At 40.5% G+C, this 18734-nt stretch overlaps 1 protein-coding gene and 1 long non-coding RNA gene across 2 annotated transcripts in view; one reads left to right on the forward strand and one right to left on the reverse strand.

Moving 5' to 3' along the window:
• The window catches only part of LOC104955004 (leucine-rich repeat neuronal protein 1-like), a 13348-nt gene extending 5618 nt beyond the window's left edge, over window positions 1-7730 (reverse strand). The window contains exon 1 of the mRNA XM_010782231.1: window positions 7372-7730. The gene's annotated coding sequence lies outside the window, so the exon portion shown is untranslated. The remainder of the gene's footprint in view (window positions 1-7371) is intronic.
• Window positions 6418-8662, forward strand: LOC104954998 (uncharacterized). The gene is made up of 3 exons (XR_799408.1): window positions 6418-6559; window positions 7899-7960; window positions 8070-8662. It is a non-coding gene; the product is annotated as an uncharacterized lncRNA (long non-coding RNA).
• The last annotated feature ends 10072 nt before the right edge of the window (window positions 8663-18734 follow it).

The raw sequence follows: 18734 nt of genomic DNA on the forward strand, positions 1-18734 counted from the left end.
CGGGCACTTACTAGTCCTTAGTTTCAATTTTGCTGTGAAGCAAAGGAATTTCCGCCAATAAAACAGTGTACTAAAGTGTTTACAGCAAGTCCATATGGGATCAAAGTACGGACCATGTATATGTAATTAGTTTGTAATATATGCCTAGCTACTTGTAAAGAAACAAATTCTTCCTGTTTACAGCCAACTTGGGAAAAACATTATCACCCACCTAATGTCAAGAAAAATATATCAAGCCAGCAGGGCGTCCACAGTCTTCCAAAGATGAAAAATAACTTGGTTGTTTGGTCCCAGTTCTAAACTGTTAATTATAGAGAATGGGGAAGCCTGTTCAAACATTCCAGAGTAAATCAGAGAGAAAGACCCACAAGAGCGCAAAAAACCACATATTTCATCAATGCTGGCGTTTTTGGGCTTTAAAAAGGAAAATCTATTGTGCTCCCAAGAAAAATACACTCCAAAGTTCCCATAAACAACACAAAAAATTACTTTTTGTCTTCTATATGTAAAATAATAAGACAACAAACATAGCTCAGTTGCATTAAGTAGAAAAAAACAGACTACTGTTCCTGTTCTTACAGCAGCAAAAAGTTCCTGAAAAATGAATAAATAATTGTTCTCGCTATACAGTGATGATTGTGCATCAGCGTATAAAATATAATAGTGTTATATAAAGAATGGCAACAATGTCCCACAGTAGAGCACAAAAAACCTAAAACGGAGCAATAAATAGGCACCTAGTAATCAACTATATACATTAATGTACGTAAATTGATTAATGACAGATTCAAGCCATATAGATAACCTTTAGTTTGTGCCTATGTGACCTGTATAAATACGATAATACCATAAAGGTATACAATGTACCATTCATATCCTTTATGAATGCATTCACTGTTTTTTGGTAATTAAACACTATCAATTTCATACATAATAATCGGCTATAACCCTCCCTATGTTCTTTCGTTTTCCCCTTACCTTGGTGTTCGTTGTCAAATTCGTCTGTTACGGTGCCTGTTTTAACTGCTGTAATACATTAACACAAAAACCGATTACATCTCACCAATTTCATTAACAGCCTTTCAAACTGGTTACATATTTGGTAAATACAGAAATAGCTGGTATACATGAAAAAACTGTAGTAAATATAGGAAAGAAATGGACACTGAAAACTTGTATTGCGTTTGTGCCAGGCTGTGATCCATGTGGTGGGGAATGGGCACAATAAGAGCGGGACATGTGTGAGTGACAGGTTTTGAGTTTTTTTTTTTTTGGTACGATAGCGTTTGGTGAGACATGGCCCTAAGAAGATTGGCGGCGAGAAAGAAAAGTTATGTCTTCCTCCACTTGCAGTTTTATTTCTCCCATGTGCGCGTTGCAATTGTTTATATTATTTATCAAGTTCAGTAAAAAAAAAAAAGAAAAATGGAGTGAATAACTTCATTTTAAGAGACTGTGTTCTAATGTGGAGACCCTGTAAACTGAGCCATCAAGCGTGAGAGAGAAATACTGAAATCAAAGAGATGTGATAGAAAAATTAAAATGGAGTCATTGATCTCTTATGATTTTGTGCGGCGTGCCGTGACCCCGTGACCCCCTTAAAGAGATGCAGGCAGACATAATAAGTACATCGATTGAAATATTAGAAAGGTGTGGAGATCAAATCCATCAGTTGAAGCTTCACCTTCATCACAACGAGCTCACACTGTATTGGGCCCGGTAACAGAGGGTGAAACTCCATTCACAGAAGGGTAATGCGAGGGTAAAATGAACATGACAAACTTAGTATTAACGATCTAATACACGTTAAATGTATAATCAAGTTCATCTCTTTAATACAAGTGCTACAACCAGATGCTTAAAACGTGAGGTGTTCCACTGCTTGCCAGTTTACCTATCATCTTCCTCAGTGTATAACTCAATAGGTGATGTTGAATAATAATATTCCGTTGTCAATCAATCACTGTTCAACGTGGTATGATTATCTTAAAAAGCTCTATTTCTCAATTGGTTTGTGTCTTGTTTAAAATGTCAAGCGCCACATAGTTCGAATATCAACACACATACAGTGTAATAATAATAATAATAGATTTAATTTGTTAGCGCTTTTACAGGTGCTCAAAGACGCTTTACAGATAATAGTGAAGAGAAAAGAAAAGAGAAGAAAGGAACAACAAATAAATATATAGTTAAAGTTAAGGTCAAATAATACAAAAACAATCACACATTAAAAGCCAGATTGAAGAGGTGAGTTTTTGTGAGTTTTTTGAAGGTGGTGAGGTCGGTGCAGTCTCTGATGGGTTGTGGGAGTGAGTTCCAGAGGGAGGGGGCAGCGACGGAGAAGGCTCTGTCCCCCCAGGTCCGGTGATTGGTGCGGGTGGGGATGGATAGGAGGTTGGCTTCTGATGAGCGGAGGCAGCGGGAAGGGGTGTGGTGGTGCAGCAGGTCTGTGAGGTAGGGGGGGGCCTGATTGTTGAGGGCTTTGTGAGTAATGAGGAGGACTTTGAAGTGGATTCTTTGACGGACGGGGAGCCAGTGGAGGTTCTGGAGGATGGGAGTGATGTGGTCTCGGGAGCGGGTGTAGGATAGGAGGCGGGCAGCAGAGTTCTGGATATGTTGGAGTTTATCGAGGAGGTTGGATGGTATGCCATAGAGGATGCTATTGCAGTAGTCGAGTCGTGAAGTGATGAATGCATGAATCAGGGTTTCAGCAGCAGAGGAGGAGAGTGATGGGCGGAGACGGGCAATGTTTTTGAGGTGGAAAAAGGTCCTGGTGATGTGATTTATGTGGTGGTTGAATTTGAGCTGAGTGTCGAAAATGGCTCCGAGGTTGCGGATGTGAGGGGGGGGAGATAGAGTGTGGCTGTCGATGGTGAAGTTGAAATACTGGATGTCTTTGATACGGGATGGGGGGCCGATGATGATGTCAGATTTAGCACTATTCAGTTGGAGATAGTTTGTTTGCACCCATGCTTTTATTTCTGAGAGACAGTTGGTGAGAGTGGAGTGTGTTGTGGGGGTGATGGTTTTTGTTGAGATATAAAGTTGGATGTCATCGGCGTAGCAGTGAAATTGAAGGTTGTGGCCACTAATTATTTTGCCAAGGGGGAGCATGTAAAGGATGAAGAGGAGGGGGCCAAGCACCGAACCCTGGGGGACGCCTTGGGACAGAGGAGCAGTGGAGGAGGTGCAGTTGTTGATGTTGATAAACTGATGTCTGTCGGTGAGTATGTATTGATTCTCCTGTGTTCTACAATTCACTTTCTCTAAGAACGGTACACCTCTGACTTTCACTTTGACATGTTGTTTTTAAACCGAAACTTGTGTTACATAAATGCTACAATCTGAAATAATAGCTCTAGAAATCATTTCCTCATCACGAGTAAACACATACTATTTTTTGGTATCTCTCTTTAAAAAAATGCAAAAGCATGGATTCTAAGGAGAAATAGTCAACTTTGTCTGCTTCAAATTCCTGGCTAGGGTTATGTCTAGGGAGAGCAGAAAAACTGAAATCAGACCGGAGTGAGGTTTGTTATAGTTTGCTGTACAGAATCACTCTGGTGGGACAACATCTTCATTTACATATGTTCCCTCGGATTGCATCAAAGATTACGTCTGAGTTGACAGTAACTATCTTACTTGCAAAGCAGGCCTCTTCGGCTGAGAGCAAAGACACTGTAGAAAGCATCATTTAAAATGCATGCGTACATATTTGTCTACACTGCACCCATTTCCACATTGCCACAAAATACACTGTTTCCCCAATCGTTGACTCACACTCTGTGACATGCATGCATGCACAGACTTCTGGAAGGAGGCAGAACAATCCTTCAACAGCTTGGCATTATCCAGCGGACTGTCGGAATTGAAGCCAGGAGGGATTTACTGTCTTTGCTCACCCAATCCTTATGAGGATTTAATCCAAGAACACATTACACATTTAAAACACACACACACACACACACACACACACACACACACACACACACACACACACACACACACACACACACACACACACACACACACACACACCCTAGTAGCTGATATTTCCACTGGGTTCCCATAAAGCCTCAGAGGATCACTGGCCCCAAAGCTAGACAGCGAGATGTAATTGTGGGACATAATGAGCTTTGTGTGCTTCATGCTAAGGCCCTAATACATTTAGTTATGAAACAGAATCTCTGGACAATACAGGTAGCAATGAAGCTAATTAGAGTATGTAAAGAAACACAGACCTCCAGTGAGATGCAGGGAGCATTTCTCTCTAGATCTGTGAAGGTGTTTGTTTATGCAAGCGGCGAACACTATTTTCAGAAGTTAGAAAATACTCATTCTTTTGAAGGATTTGTTAAATATGTGAATTTTAAAGTTTGAAGATATTTTATCTGGCTTGATTTAACACCTTATTAAGAGTTTAAATGAAGTGCTGCTAAAATGATTTGCTCCTGGTGCAGCCAGAAGGGACGTCTCTGGCTAGCACACTGCATCATTTTTCATAGAAGGCTATGCTTTTACCCCGTCTTCTGAGGGGCTTTTTCACTGGGTGCAAAATGTAAGCAGTGTTTCTGAATCGGCAGGCGCACAACAGGCTCACAGACATGCTATCACCATAGCAACGGCTATGCCACCGGCATGTCTGTTTCATAACCAAATGAGAAGAAAGCTATTAGTGCCATCAGGCTAAGGGAACAGAGAGAACTGCTACGAAAAGGTGACAGAAATATGATTTTTTTTTAAAACACTAAACAGAACCACATCATTGACATATTCTAAAATGTCTGACTCCAGCCTACACCACATTGTGGTAATATATTTCTACATTTCTAATTGAACAGTTTTTCTTCTGGTCAATCAGTGTCAACCCAGCGCTATCATGTGGTGCTGGGAAGCTAAGTGGTGCTGCCTGATGTTTTCTCCATGTCCTCACTGCGTTGGCCTGCCTGAGAGACATCCTGTTCCTGCTCCATTAGTATGCAAGCGTCTCACTTCACATCACACAGGGCTTTGGTGCAGCTGCTGATGGCAGAGGTGTAGAGGCGAGGAAGAGAAGGATGCATGTCGACTCACTCGGAGAGAGCAAAGAAAGTAAAGAGGGAGAGGATGGAGAGCTCTGCTTCCTTAAATTGGAGGGCCACAGGAGAAAAGTGTTGAGCTCAAAATGCAACAAGGCAGAAAGATACAATGAGAAAAACTAAAACCCCTTATGGAATCAGAGGAAAGTATGTTGCATACACTGTTTCTTTAAACTGCATTAAGGTTTAAAAGTCACAGCAAGGCAAATGTTCAATGTATTTCCATTTACTGCAAATCCATAGTAGCTTTATTCCCCTGTGGAATTGAGATGGATCTCAACACAATTTTTCTTCTCTGGCTCACCATTTTGTCTCTCTCCTTTATGCCCTTATCCTCCCCCTCCACTTCATCTATCCTTACTGTTGCAATGTCTGTGAAAAGCCAATTTGTTGTCATTGGAGCGTCGATCAATCACACTGATGGGGCAAAAGTCTCTAATCTCAAGGGAATCCCTATTTGAAACCATGCAGAGGTCAAGGAAGATTAACTTGCGCAGTGCAAATTGGCCTCTAAATCAAAAAGGTGGTGTCATTAATAATGCTTTGAAATAGATTTTCATAATGGGCTTCTAAATGTTTTTTTAAGACAGTCTTAGCAGGTTTTTGTGAAACGTGTACTTTTAAATTCTACACTTAGATTGAAAAGCATTAAAGTCTCTTACTGTACCACCTTTGTATCTAAAATACAAATTCAGTTTATTGCTATTAAAAACAAAGGATGACGAAACAGCTGACTCAGTGATAACATCTTTAAAGAAACTCTCAGTGTATCGTTATGTTTCCATGTTTCCCTTCAGATCAGGATCACAAAGGGAGAAGGTCAAGCTGTTGCTCCCTTGTCTCCTCCGCTGTGGGAACCCCAGCACCAACACATGCTGCAGAGTTAGGCCCTATGGCTCACAATGGCTCCTACCCAAACACACACACACACACACACACACACACACACACACACACACACACACACACACACACACACACACACACACACACACACACCAAGACGTGTCTTTGTTTTGCGTGTTCTCACACTCCTCGTGCCCAGCTGATGCTATACATCACTGTGCATTGTGCATATTGGGGGAAGGTGCAAGAGCCTCCTAAACCCCCATATCATTGGCTCATTGGGTGACATCTGGATCAATTGTCTGCTTTGACTCTAAAGACGAAGTAAACTACATACAAGTTGTGAAGTTGCTAGACAACAACTGGCAAGTGAAGCAGTGAATACTTTTCCTCCTTTCCTAATCTATATAACTATGTAGATATATGATATAATTATGAACAGCTGTACTGATATAAGTGGGTTCATTGGGTTGTTATTGATCTCAGTAACAGGTGCCAGTGTCACGCAGCAGCTGAAGCATCACATGACAATGCGACTCCCTCTGCTTTCTCAAACTTCTGAGTAGAAACAATGGATTGTCTTTCCTCTCCTCTGTGTCTTCAGCCCAGACATCTGCCAATGTCTCGACTCTTAGGTATGCAAAGTAGGTTTGATGGAGCACACGAGCCAATTGCTGCTACTCAGCTGTTTCAGCAGCGAGTGATGCTGCGGTTTGTGTTAATGTTACACCACGTTTGTTGAAGCAGGTGTCAGTGCAGTGAAATGTCAGGACTGCTGGCAAGACTGCAGCTTTATAATGAGCCCTACAGAGACTCACAGTTAACAGTATTGCTTGGCTTTGTGGATAAAGTAAAAGTAGGGCATGTAGGCTATAACTAAATATTTGCAACTCAATTAACACAGGTTTAAATTGTATTTGTTTGGTTCCCCTCCCTCTGATATCTGATCAGTTGATATTTATAAACTGTAACAAAGGTTCATAATACTTATTTAATGTGCATTGAATGCAGATCACTGTGTCCTTGCAAATCAACTATTGTAGGCTGCTTTGTTGATAAAAGACTGACCCGACGCACACATAGCATATTAATTCTGAAAAACATCGATAAATATACAACTTTTATGAGCTGCATTCCGTTTAGTTAGCCTAGATATTTCTTTGTTAAAGGTAAACATTTTTCATTTTTGCGGAGGTAACGTGAGCTGCACGAGGACACATGCCATCGATAGACACCGCGTTATTGTTGAATTTCATGTTTGTTGATGTGTGTATTTCTTAAAGCAAAAAAGGATGACTACATTTTTACGAGTTTTACACTCTTGACCGGACGGACAAATCCCCCTTTTCTACCGAGCAGGAATTAAGAACATTCTTTTAGATATTTTATAGACATACATGGGTATCAAAATGTCACCACATGCATACAATAAGCACATTGCTCTCACCTCTGAAGCGCTGAATCCTCCGTAAGACTGCTGCAGGCTACTGTATCTGACCCGTACAGAATCCGCAGCTCCAGGATAATGCGCGAGGGGGTAGCAGATTATGTTTTAGAATAGAAACAATCAGCCTTTAAAACGACAAAAACTCTTATCTGTGGAAAACACCCCCCTTGCTTGTGATATCTGCTCTGATCTCCAGCGCTGGAGACAAGGTGAGACTTGAGGAGTAGAAACGCTGCAGCGCAAAGCTTCCAGTGACGAGCAGCTGCCTGGCGCAGGTCAGCTGGACTGAAACGCGTTTGACACCCACAGCGGTGCCCAAACAGGCAACCTCACCATCTGTTCTGTCATCACAAACACTGCGAACAAAAAGTCCCACCCTGCTGCCGGCCATGAGCAGTGAAGTGCGAATTTTAAAGTGGAAGTGCTGGATGAACTATTTGGCACCCCCACTGCACCGATGATCTCATTGTTTGAATATTTCTGTTTGTTGACCTGTTTAAAAATATGTTTTTGTTTTCAATCCTCAGGTCAACTAAAGTTCATTCCTCATCAGGCTTAGTTTGTGACGAGGACTTCACAAGACATTAAGGTGCCATGGACATAGTTTATATTAATGTAATAGCAAAATTATTGTGGTGATTTAAAATGGGCTTTAAAGTGGATATAATTAATCTCGTTTACTCTCTTTGTCTCTATAGAGTACAAACACGGGCACACAGAAGTCCATGTTGAAAGAGAGATAAAGAGTTTTCTTTCAGACCTGTCACTTGTTTGGATTCTTCCTCATGCTCCCCCCCCTCCTTTCCTAAGGGGAGCAGTGAAAATGACAACGTTTCATCACTTGCTGTTTGAGCTGCTGCTTTGGGAGCCGCCTGACAGGTTCTTCTTCCTTGGCTACAGAGAAGAGATGTGATCATCTATGTTGAGACAAGAAATGGTGCTAGGCAGATGCATGCAAGTTTTGGCTGTTGGAATGAAGCAGAGAGTTCAGTTTTTTACTGAAGATCAACATATTTGTTGTCATGTCAGTGTTATTTCTCTTATTAGTTATTCCTACAGCCCAAGCAACTTTGGCTCCATCCATCTCTGATGCCTCTCTACAATGAATCTTCCTGTGTTTGAATGGTAAATAGGAAAAACATGATCTTTGACACAGTTATGCAGTGGCCTTATTAATCAAATGCATGAAAAGTTACCACAGCTTTATGCATTTACCCTAAAGACTACACAAACAGGAAAAACAATCAGCAACATTTTAATTTTTTTGGCACTTGATATTCATTTCATTTCATTTCAAACCTTTATTTAACCAGATTGGTCCCATTGAGATCATAGATCTCTTTTTCAAGGGAGACCTGCAGCATACATATATAGGTTCCACATGAAACATAAAACAATAAAGGACATCATACATTATAAATATATGTTAAATAAGGTATGTTTAACCCAATTCAGCTTTAAGTAATGGAGGGTATAGTCACATATGTTTACTTGCTTGGTTGTATTGACAAAGTACTTGCTCTGAATTATATGTTTCATGACCTTCAACCTGTTTCTCGTATGGCCAATCTGCAATAAATCCATGGTGCAGAATTGAACAAAAAACTGAAAAACATGTTTTTGTGATGTCTGTATTTGGTCTTAATCTTTGACACACAGGACACAGAGTTTGTAAAGTTATAGTTTTGACCATTAATAAGATACCTGTTCAAATAAATCCTGTTTAGGATTATTTTCACTGATATATGCTTATAGTTTTTTTTAGATGAATGACAATACTAGTTGCAAACATAGAGCAAAGAGTTTCTTTGTAAGAAATGCATTTATGAAATTATTTTGCTAGGGGCCAACTGGAACTTTCTCGAAGCCTTATTGGTATCCAAACAAAGCACAGTGAGAACCCCTCGTATCGCTCTGCCACCACAGAGAGCTGAAAGTTGATTCAGCAGTCACAGTGTGTGTTAGTTGCAACCGGCAAATCATAATTTCCCACCATTAACCTGCAGTGCTTGTGGTGTGGTTGCTATAGCAACAACTCTCTCCCAGGAAAGGCGATGCAGCATATCCACCGGTTTATTAGATCTCTGATCACACAGCTCCCTCCACATGCCCATCTGGGAAAACCAGTCACACAGAAACGTCTGCCCCCCGTTTTACCTTTCGCAAGCCTTCTCATCATTTTGCCGCATTACACTCTGCTGAGGAGGAGACAAGGTGTCAGTTTTCTTGTCAACACTTGTTTTCTATCATAGATGTGTAGAATATTAAATGAGCAGTGATGAAGAATGTTGGAAGAAACTATGATGTAGGGCACATTGCCAGGTCCGGTAATGCAGTCAGAAATAACAATAACTTTATAGAAATATTTGTGTGCGTTCACCAACTGTTTATTTACAGCCACAACAGTGTGTGTGTGTGTGTGTGTGTGTGTGTGTGTGTGTGTGTGTGTGTGTGTGTGTGTGTGTGTGTGTGTGTGTGTGTGTGTGTGTGTGTGTGTGTGTGTGTGTGTGTGTGTGTGTGTGTGTGTGTGTGTGTGTGTGTGTGTGTGTGTGTGTGTGAGATCATGGCATCATGTGGCCCTGCAGGCAGAATCTACTAGAGAAGCCTTGCGGAGTCCTTTGCCAGGTGTTTTTTCACATTAGCGATTAAACAGTATAGTTGAGATCGAGGGTCAAAGGGATATTGACCCCTCCCCTCCTTGTATCCCCTCACTTAACACCCTTGCCTAATTTGGCACCACTAAACATTACAGGTTTGTAGTTTAGATCAAAATGAAGACTGTATTCAAAGCAAGTAGGAGAAGAGGAAGTGGGCCAGAGGCAACATTGTCTCTAGTTTGGAATTTGTTAAATAATGTCTATTTAGAGAATAACAGGACAGATTTGCACCTTTTTTGAAATTCATCTGTAAATTATATCAGAGACAAATTGGTTTTAATATGAACAGCTTGATGCTGTGTTCAGCTGCAGTAGAACATATGCCTGCCTCTGAACATGTAGCTCATTTGATACCTTGTTGTGATATTATGTGAAAATCACACCTTTCCTGGTACCATCACCTTCTGCCAGGCAAGAGCAAACACTGCTGACAAACTGCAGATGTTATGTCACTGACACACACACAAACAAAGATACCTGTGTGTACATGAATACAACAAGCATCGTCAATCCTTATAGTACCATGTTTGTCACGGTCCAAATCTCTGTCTGTGTCTCTCCTTCTTGAGATGCAGGTTGATTGGTTAAACAAATAAGGCATCTGACCAGGGGTGGGCAAAGAATCAGAAACACCTTACAATGTAATGCAGCCCAGCACAACAATAGCATAGACTACAGCCTCAGTAAATCCCCCCTGAGTTGAATCAGCAGCTCCCAGGCTCAACACCAATTGAACATTATGAGTTTCACTATGGTTGAATTGATTGCCGTGTTGTTATATTGGATTGCAATTGAGTGTAAAGAAAGGGTGCTAGTTCCATTGTTTCTCTCATAGATTTCACATTGTTTAGGGAGGGATAGTTTGACATTTTGGAAAATGTACTTTTTTGCTTTCTTACTGAGAGATCGATATCTGTCTGTGGGCTAAGAGCCAGGTGACGATTAGCTTAGCATAAAGACATGGAAACAGGGGGAAGTAGCATTTTTTAGATAACTAAAGCTACCTGTAAAGGTCACTTAGTAACACATTATCTTATTTGGTTAATGACAAATTGTTTTTCCGATGGCGACCACAGGAGACTCAAGGAAAAAAAAAACTGGTCAAGAGTCCATAGTGTGGCACATTTCCCCCAGTAAAACTTCATCTGTTTTTACACTTTCCTTTTGTTGTATAAAGGAACAATGTTAATAAGTGACCTTAAGAGCCACAATGAGCCATCTGTATATGTGAGTTTTGATTGATTTGATTGTTTTCTCTGTGTCAATCATTATACAAATGCAAGGCAATGCTCTTCTACTGGCATTGACTGTTTACGTGCAGTTGTACAGCCAAGGGCTTGACTCAAGGTGAGCTTGAGTGGGAAATGTCTGGTCTGAATTGGTCTTAATAGCCACAGAGTTGATGAGGGCCTGACTCCTGTTACACATGCCACTTTGCATTAGTGTCTACATTAGGAGCCTGCCACTCCGCAACCAATCAGAGCCACTTAACAATAAAATCAACAGATCCCTTTATAATTGCTCCTGAGCAAAGCAATTTAGCGGAGACTCCTGGGGATTGACTTTCATTTGGGTTTGTCCAACACAGGCCTGGCTTGATTTGTTTCGGTCCAATTGAAAATTATAAATAGTTTCTGAAGCGTGTGTGTGTTTGAGATTGCTGTTTGTACTCATTTGCAAAAACAAATTAATACAGTTCATTGTTTCTGGGTGTGCTGCCCAGTGATAGAATAGAATCAAATCAACAAACAACAAATCAACAGCCTCGTGTTAATCAATATTTATACATCCATCCTTTTTATGTTCCCACTCGGACGAACATTGAAATTCCCCAGAAAAGTTTTTATTTTCTCTTTTCAGTTCATCCGAAAAAGGAAAAAAAAGGAAAAAGACCATTAATGTTTCATTGTGGCATCAGCAGCTTTTACTTTTGCAAAGAAGATGGAAGAGACAACAGATCTGAACTCATTTTGTGGGTGGTTCTCATTTCCTCACATTTCAGACCCAGATGGGAAACTACTATCAAAATATGCTTGAAATAATTTATAACATATAAAATAATAGGTTATTCTCCAGGAAATCCATTACGAGCTAAGACAGCACTGAGTAATATATATTTTAACCATCTGTGTCTCATCATTAAATAATTATCAACAGTATGTTAAGCTCATAGAAGGATAGCGGCTGCGTGATATCTCCAGAGACTGAAGCAGGGAAAGAGGTTCTGAGTTAATAATGAAATAAGTTTACTTTGTTTTCTCTGTAGGTCACACCAACATAGTGCCTCTGTACTTCTCTTGCTGGGAAGTTCAATATTTAACATGTTTAGGCTTTGGTTCGTTACCTACTATAAAAATGTGTCCCTTGTTAAGGTTTTGGTTTCCTGGCTACATTTGTGAAAGGAAATGACGGTCGATTGGTCCATCCCTTTGGACCAGACTGAAATATCGGAGGGGTTGCCATAACATTTTGTACAGACATTTACGTTTCCCAAAAGCTAAATTCCAATGACTTTGGTGAACCTCTGACTTTTCCTCTGACACCATCAGGATGTTAAAGTTTAATCTCAACCTATAGAATATAGGTACTGAATGGACTGGCACAATATGTTGTAAGATTTGGGGTTCATAGACAGTGTCCCTTACTGTTAACAGAGTGACTTTTCTCTTGATTAGTTTGATTAGTTTTTATTATTGACAGGTATTAGCTGGCTTGCCATGAAATGTGATAAACACATTCATGTTCCCCTCATTACCTTCAGCGACCTTTTTACATTTGTTCTTATACTTTATGACTGAATACTTGCAAGACTAACAACATTCCGATCAGCGCTAATTGAAAAATATAAGCATGCTAGCACACCAAACCAAGATTTGATAATTACACCTGCTTCTCATTAGCACATCATAATTGTCAGTAAACCTACTCGAGTCGGCACAGTAGTCTTTCAAATATGCATCTCAGGGTCTGAACTGATACAATTGTCTATGTGTGTGATAAGTGGGGGAAATGTTGCTGGTCTGTTTCTTTTTGTGTGCTCAAACAGAAATCAGGGAAGACAGCGTCTCTCCCCATCCTCCATCCTTATCCCTCCTTGTTCACCCCTCCCTCTCCTGCGCCAGCTGAACAAAGACAACTGTTCTTTGTTAGCTACATGCTCTGTCTGAGAGTTGGAGTCAGAACGTGTCTTTTCACTGATGCTGGTGGCATAGATAGTGGCACTGCTGCTTGTGTACTATTTGTGTGTGTGTCTCTATGGACAGCTGACATGGGGGATGAAATAATCCTGAAGATAATGTGAGGCCTTGTGCCCACTAGGTTTTTGTTTAGAGCATCAGTGCCTTTTTCAGAGAATTTCAAGGGGGACTGAGTGTGTGTGAAGCTGAAGCAGCTGTCCCTGTAAAAGCGCTTTCCCAGCACCTTTTCTTGTTCAAAACACACTTCCTCTTTGTTCTCCTGCTCTCGGTGCTTCACCTTAAAAATATCATATATTTTAAAAGAAGAAGCGTTGCACTTTTCTTGTCAAGAGGATGAGATGATGTCAAAGATACGTTATCCACACACAGCAAAATATTTTATTTGCACCACACCAAAGCACTTAATTCCCGCAGCCTGCCAGCACTTATATTTAAGAAAGAAATGCACGCTGAGCACAAGGCTTTGAGTTAAACCACAGGCTGGGTTGTCCCACGTGGGGAAAGCAAGATGAATAAAAACACATTGGGGTGAATAGGACGGGGGAAGAGGATTTGCATCAGGAGAAAAAAGTGGGGAGTGTGATGGAATCTTCTATCCCTGCTTACCCACCCTTTTTTGGCCATATATGGCAAGACTGATGCTGCTGGGGCTGGTGGAGAGCGTTACCGATCTATTCTCTGAGGGTACTGTTCGGGCGAGGGGGGTAGAAGGGGGTTGGGTGGCCTCCTTTACTAGTCTTCCTATGAAATATTTCTTTGTCTGCCTTTTCCCTGTTTTTCTATCTTGAGAATGCTAATTGGCTTTTTGTGCTGGTTTGATAGCTGGTTATTTACACTGTGCCATTAAGAAAGAAAAACGCTGTATGCTGATTAATTATTTCTATAGCACTATGATAATGTCTGCATAATTCAACTGCAATGTGTATACGCATTGTCAGTGGGTTAAGATCTGTCAGCGTGTAACTGTGTGTGTACAAATGATACAATGTACAAGAGTCTTCCTTAGAGGGTAAATCCTATGGGCTGTTAAGGTCACCTGGTGAATGGGATCATTTAGCTCCATTTCCTGGTTGTATAATATCAATAGATGGAGAGGTAAAGGGATTGGGCGGCCGTTAGCCTTTATAAATCACACTGATTCTAGTGAGAGAGCTGAAGATAGAGAGAGGTAGTGGGTGGGAGTGGAGGGTGTCAAGGACAGAAAAACTCCAAAAAAGAAAGAGTCTTTTAACTCTAACACAAGGATACCTTTTTTCACAAAAGAGCAGTCTACTATGAAAACACTGCCTAAACACAGGACAAGCTGCAAAGTGTTAGATCTAACATCAAGCTTTGCGGCTTTCTTTGTATGCTATTTACACAAACATGCCCATTATTTACAGTTTTCCTGAAAATATACATTTTTGTTACAAACTGAAAATCAGGATCCATAAATGTTCGTAGTGTGTTGGTGTAGATGTGGGGATCCACCTCTGCAGGTGCTCATGTCCAAAGCACTCCTTCAGCTTTGGGACTAATTGCAGCTTCAGGATTCACTGCAGTAATTGGAAAGCATTTGGGATTAGTTTTTAAAGAGCTTCATTAGGTTGAATCAATACAGACTGCTCTTCAAGGGGACACAGTCGATGAGTGTTACAACTCTTCAAAGCCTCATTACATTTGAATAAGTGATAAATATACATTTGAGTAAAGAAACAAAAGGAAATGCCTCTAACCTTGAAATTGTGCATTCAGATCATTAAAGTAAGCTTTTTCACAACATCTTATGGGTTTTCTCACATGCCTCAAATGATTCTTCCTTGAAAGAGCAGATGTTATCCCAAATATTTGTTTCCGCATTCCAGCAATGTCTATTGTAATTGGTCTTTATTGCTGATACAGCTGAACTGGTGAGATGATTTAGTCCCGGGTTAATATCAGTGACGTCCCCCTGGCTTTTCCGCGACTTTCCTCCGCCCTACCTGCCACAGCTGTTTTAACCATCTCCCTCGCTCCCAGGGCTGTGGTTCTTGTCACTCATCACATGTTGACAAACATGAAATTGAAATATTAACCAGCCCCTCAAACAAGAAATGACACACTCTCTGGGACAGTCACACAGATGGTGGTAGTGGTGGAGGCAGGTGGAAACCAGCTCTCTCAAAAATACATTTTACACCTATAATAAACCACAGCTATCTCATCAGAGAATTACAATGTGGTACGAGTCACATGGCATGGATTAAGCTTATTAAGGACAACGTTTAGCCTTTAAAACCTTTTCCAGAGGGAGCAGAAAACTATATCAGCAGAAGAAAATGGCAAATGTAGGCCTACATGTTTAACTGAAAGATTAATGTTTTTTTCCAAATTCGAAGTGCTCTGGCTTACATTAAGGTATTGTTTAAGCTGGTGGAGTTAAGGAAACAGAGGATACCATTAGCCAGCGAGCCAGTTTATGATGACTATGCTGCTGATCAACCCCGTGACCAATTACAGACGGAGGCTTGAGGGTGATGCTCTGGGGCGTAGTGAAGGAAAATTAAAAAAAAGAAAGGCATGACAGAGAATTTTCTTTCAGCCCCTGCAGCTGAGAGTTCACATCAGGGTTACAGTATCATTAGATTACTGTGCTATCACCCACCTCAGGCTGCAGACTGGGGACATCTCTGTTCATTTGACCCAGAGCCAGAAGCAGTGCAGTCATGCCAGAAGCACTTTTAAGGCAGCTGCATAATACTATGACTCTGACAGTCGCTCTGTTTACCAGTGGCATCCTGCTGCCATCATGGAAATGAAGCAGTGTGTTCCAGCATGCATGTGGTTTCCCGGTGGAGAGCATGGTTCTATTTGGTATTTAAATGGGTCAAACTGTGGTGATTTATTCATGCTCTGAGTCTTTAGTGCCTCTCAGCCTGTCAGGCAGGCTCCAGGCCCCCTTTTTTCACCCTGCTCTCACCTTTATGAAAGTGTATACAATATACTGTCTGTCAGGATATTGGATTGGTCAGTAGAATCATAATAAATAGGCATCGATTTTGATAAACCATTTAATAATTGCTAAAGAGAGGCAACATTTATGTGGTTTAAGCGTCTTAAATGTGTTTATTTTTTGGGACAAATTACTTACATTTGCACTTTTGACTACTGGGCAGAGAAATCCTATATTTGAAGTCATATTACATTGAAAAAACTGAAACGTAGTCTTTCATTAAATGTTTTATGTAAACAAGTTACACATAATTGTATTAGCTGAAAGCAGTTATTTTAAGTTAAACCTAATATGTTTTATTAAAACTGAATATGATTGGATTCAACTCACCTAATAAAACTATGTGTAATTTGTTGACATAATACAAATAATTAAACGTTTCAGTTTTTTCATTGTGGGCTCTGATTCAGTGTAACACATTTTGTAGCTTTTCTAGTCCATAAAAGATAAAGATAAGACAAGATAAAGCACTACAGTTTTATATTAAATAATTTACTTAAAAACAATTTTGAAAACGTGGGTTTTATTCTTACCAAGATCAAACCCCCTGGACTCTATCAGAACAAAGAGATGAAAAGATTGTACACAGCTCACCCTCTCTCTTGTGACCTTGGCTCTTCTCAACCTATGTTTGTATTTTCTCCCTCAACAAGCTCTCAGACTGCTGTCAGATGAACCTCTCAATCTCCCTTTGAAATCAGCCGACTGGTGCTTCTGCTTTCACTGACTCCAGGTCACCTGTATCAGTGAGAAATACAAAAGAATAGGGGTTTTGCTCACGGCATTGAATCTCAAAAATACTCTTGAGACAAACAAATACGCCGACAGCTTGCACTGGCATACAGAGTTGCATCGATATTTTTCACTCCTGGGAGGTGTAAATGATGGAAAGACGGAGAGAGGAGAGCAGAATGACAGCAAGAGGTTATCCCATTATTTGCCTCCGGTGAACGTCCCCACAAAGACGAACTCACAGTGTGACAAATAAGATGAGATTATTATCAAGGTCAGCAGACAGCTGCGCTTGCTTAAATGTATTACACATTCATAGCCTATAGAAAGGTCATTTCTCTTTGTGTCAACATTGCGTCTTAAACTATCTTGAACATAAATTGCCCACGTAAAAACATCAACAATTCTGAACACCATTACACCGTAACAATACTGTGCCATAATCTCTTTCCTCTCCCTTTAAATGCACTTTGACTTAAAGGCTAATTGTGTCCTCTTGAATTGATATGTACTACCTCACAGTATTCCAATGCTAGTGGCTGTGTTTACTACTGTATTTATATCTTATAAATAGCCAATGAGTTCAAACATTTTTATTTTTTTATTTTATTATAATAGACAATAGCAGGTAAAAACAATCACTGTATCATTGTCAACGATGAAATTACAAAAAGGACAGCTTTGGATGGAAAATAAATCAAATCATCCAACAAACTACAGTACATTCCCAAACTGATTAAACTCATGCATGATATTATTTTATTTGTCTCAGTTTAGACTGAATCCACCTGCAGGCGCCGGGTGCAAAGGGGGACCCAGAGAGTAGTGATGTTGTTTTTTCGGCCTGGGAAATCCACAGTAATTACACTAATACGGCACCCTCTCAGCTGGCTCATTTGTTCGACTTCCAATAGAGCCGACCAGATGGCCCCCTACTCCCAGCAGCCTCCATATTCATGAGATGAGGTTTGACCCTGCCACCTCTGAAGGACTGACCTCTAACCTGGACCCTTTAGGACATCAAAAGGATGTGGAAGAGGGCAGAAGGAAAACCCCCACCCACAGTCTCATGGGTGAGCACAACAAGTGAGCATTGGCATATGTGTGAACACAAGTGAGCCCGAGCTAGCGATCCTTCACACGAGTTCCCATGCTCCTGCGGGGCGTCATCTCTGGAAAGGAGCATCTGTCCCAACTACACAGAGTCCGATACACTGAGGAAAGGGGGGGGGTGCTTTAGGGTTTGGAGTGTAAAGACAAAGCCGGGCACCCAAACTAATGATGTCACACCGTGTCAACAGTGTTCAAGAGTGTGGCAGTGAACTCTTACTTCCCTGCAGGAGGTTTTTATGAGCATAGCCAACCTCTGGGGTCATTGAGTTGTCTTTTCAGTCAAATAAAGTAAATATAGTAGCTGTAAATCAATGGCCTGCATGATTGATCAATACAGTATCTGGTGCGAACAATCTTTGATGTGACCTGCTGGCTCTTTATATGGTTGTTCCTCCTCTGTTGTTTTTATAAATAAATAATCTCAATGTGCTTTAATAATTAAGGAGGGGAGTGTGAAGTTTTTTAGAGAAAATAATAAAAAGAGGTAGCCAAACATTCTACAGGATAATTAAAGAAAGTCAGAGAATAATGTTTTAAAATACAGCTCCTGAAAGTACTGTGTTTAACAAGTGAAACTCCAATCTCAAATGTGGTTTAGTTAATGTGACTAATTTAAAGTTGTAAAATCAGAAATCTCCTGACAAAATGATCTGTTTATGTAAACACTGATCCCTAAGAAACTATACATGAGGT

The sequence above is a fragment of the Notothenia coriiceps genome, unplaced genomic scaffold, assembly GCF_000735185.1.
Source record: "Notothenia coriiceps isolate Sejong01 unplaced genomic scaffold, NC01 NC01_scaffold00000496, whole genome shotgun sequence".
Lineage (NCBI taxonomy): Eukaryota > Metazoa > Chordata > Actinopteri > Perciformes > Nototheniidae > Notothenia > Notothenia coriiceps.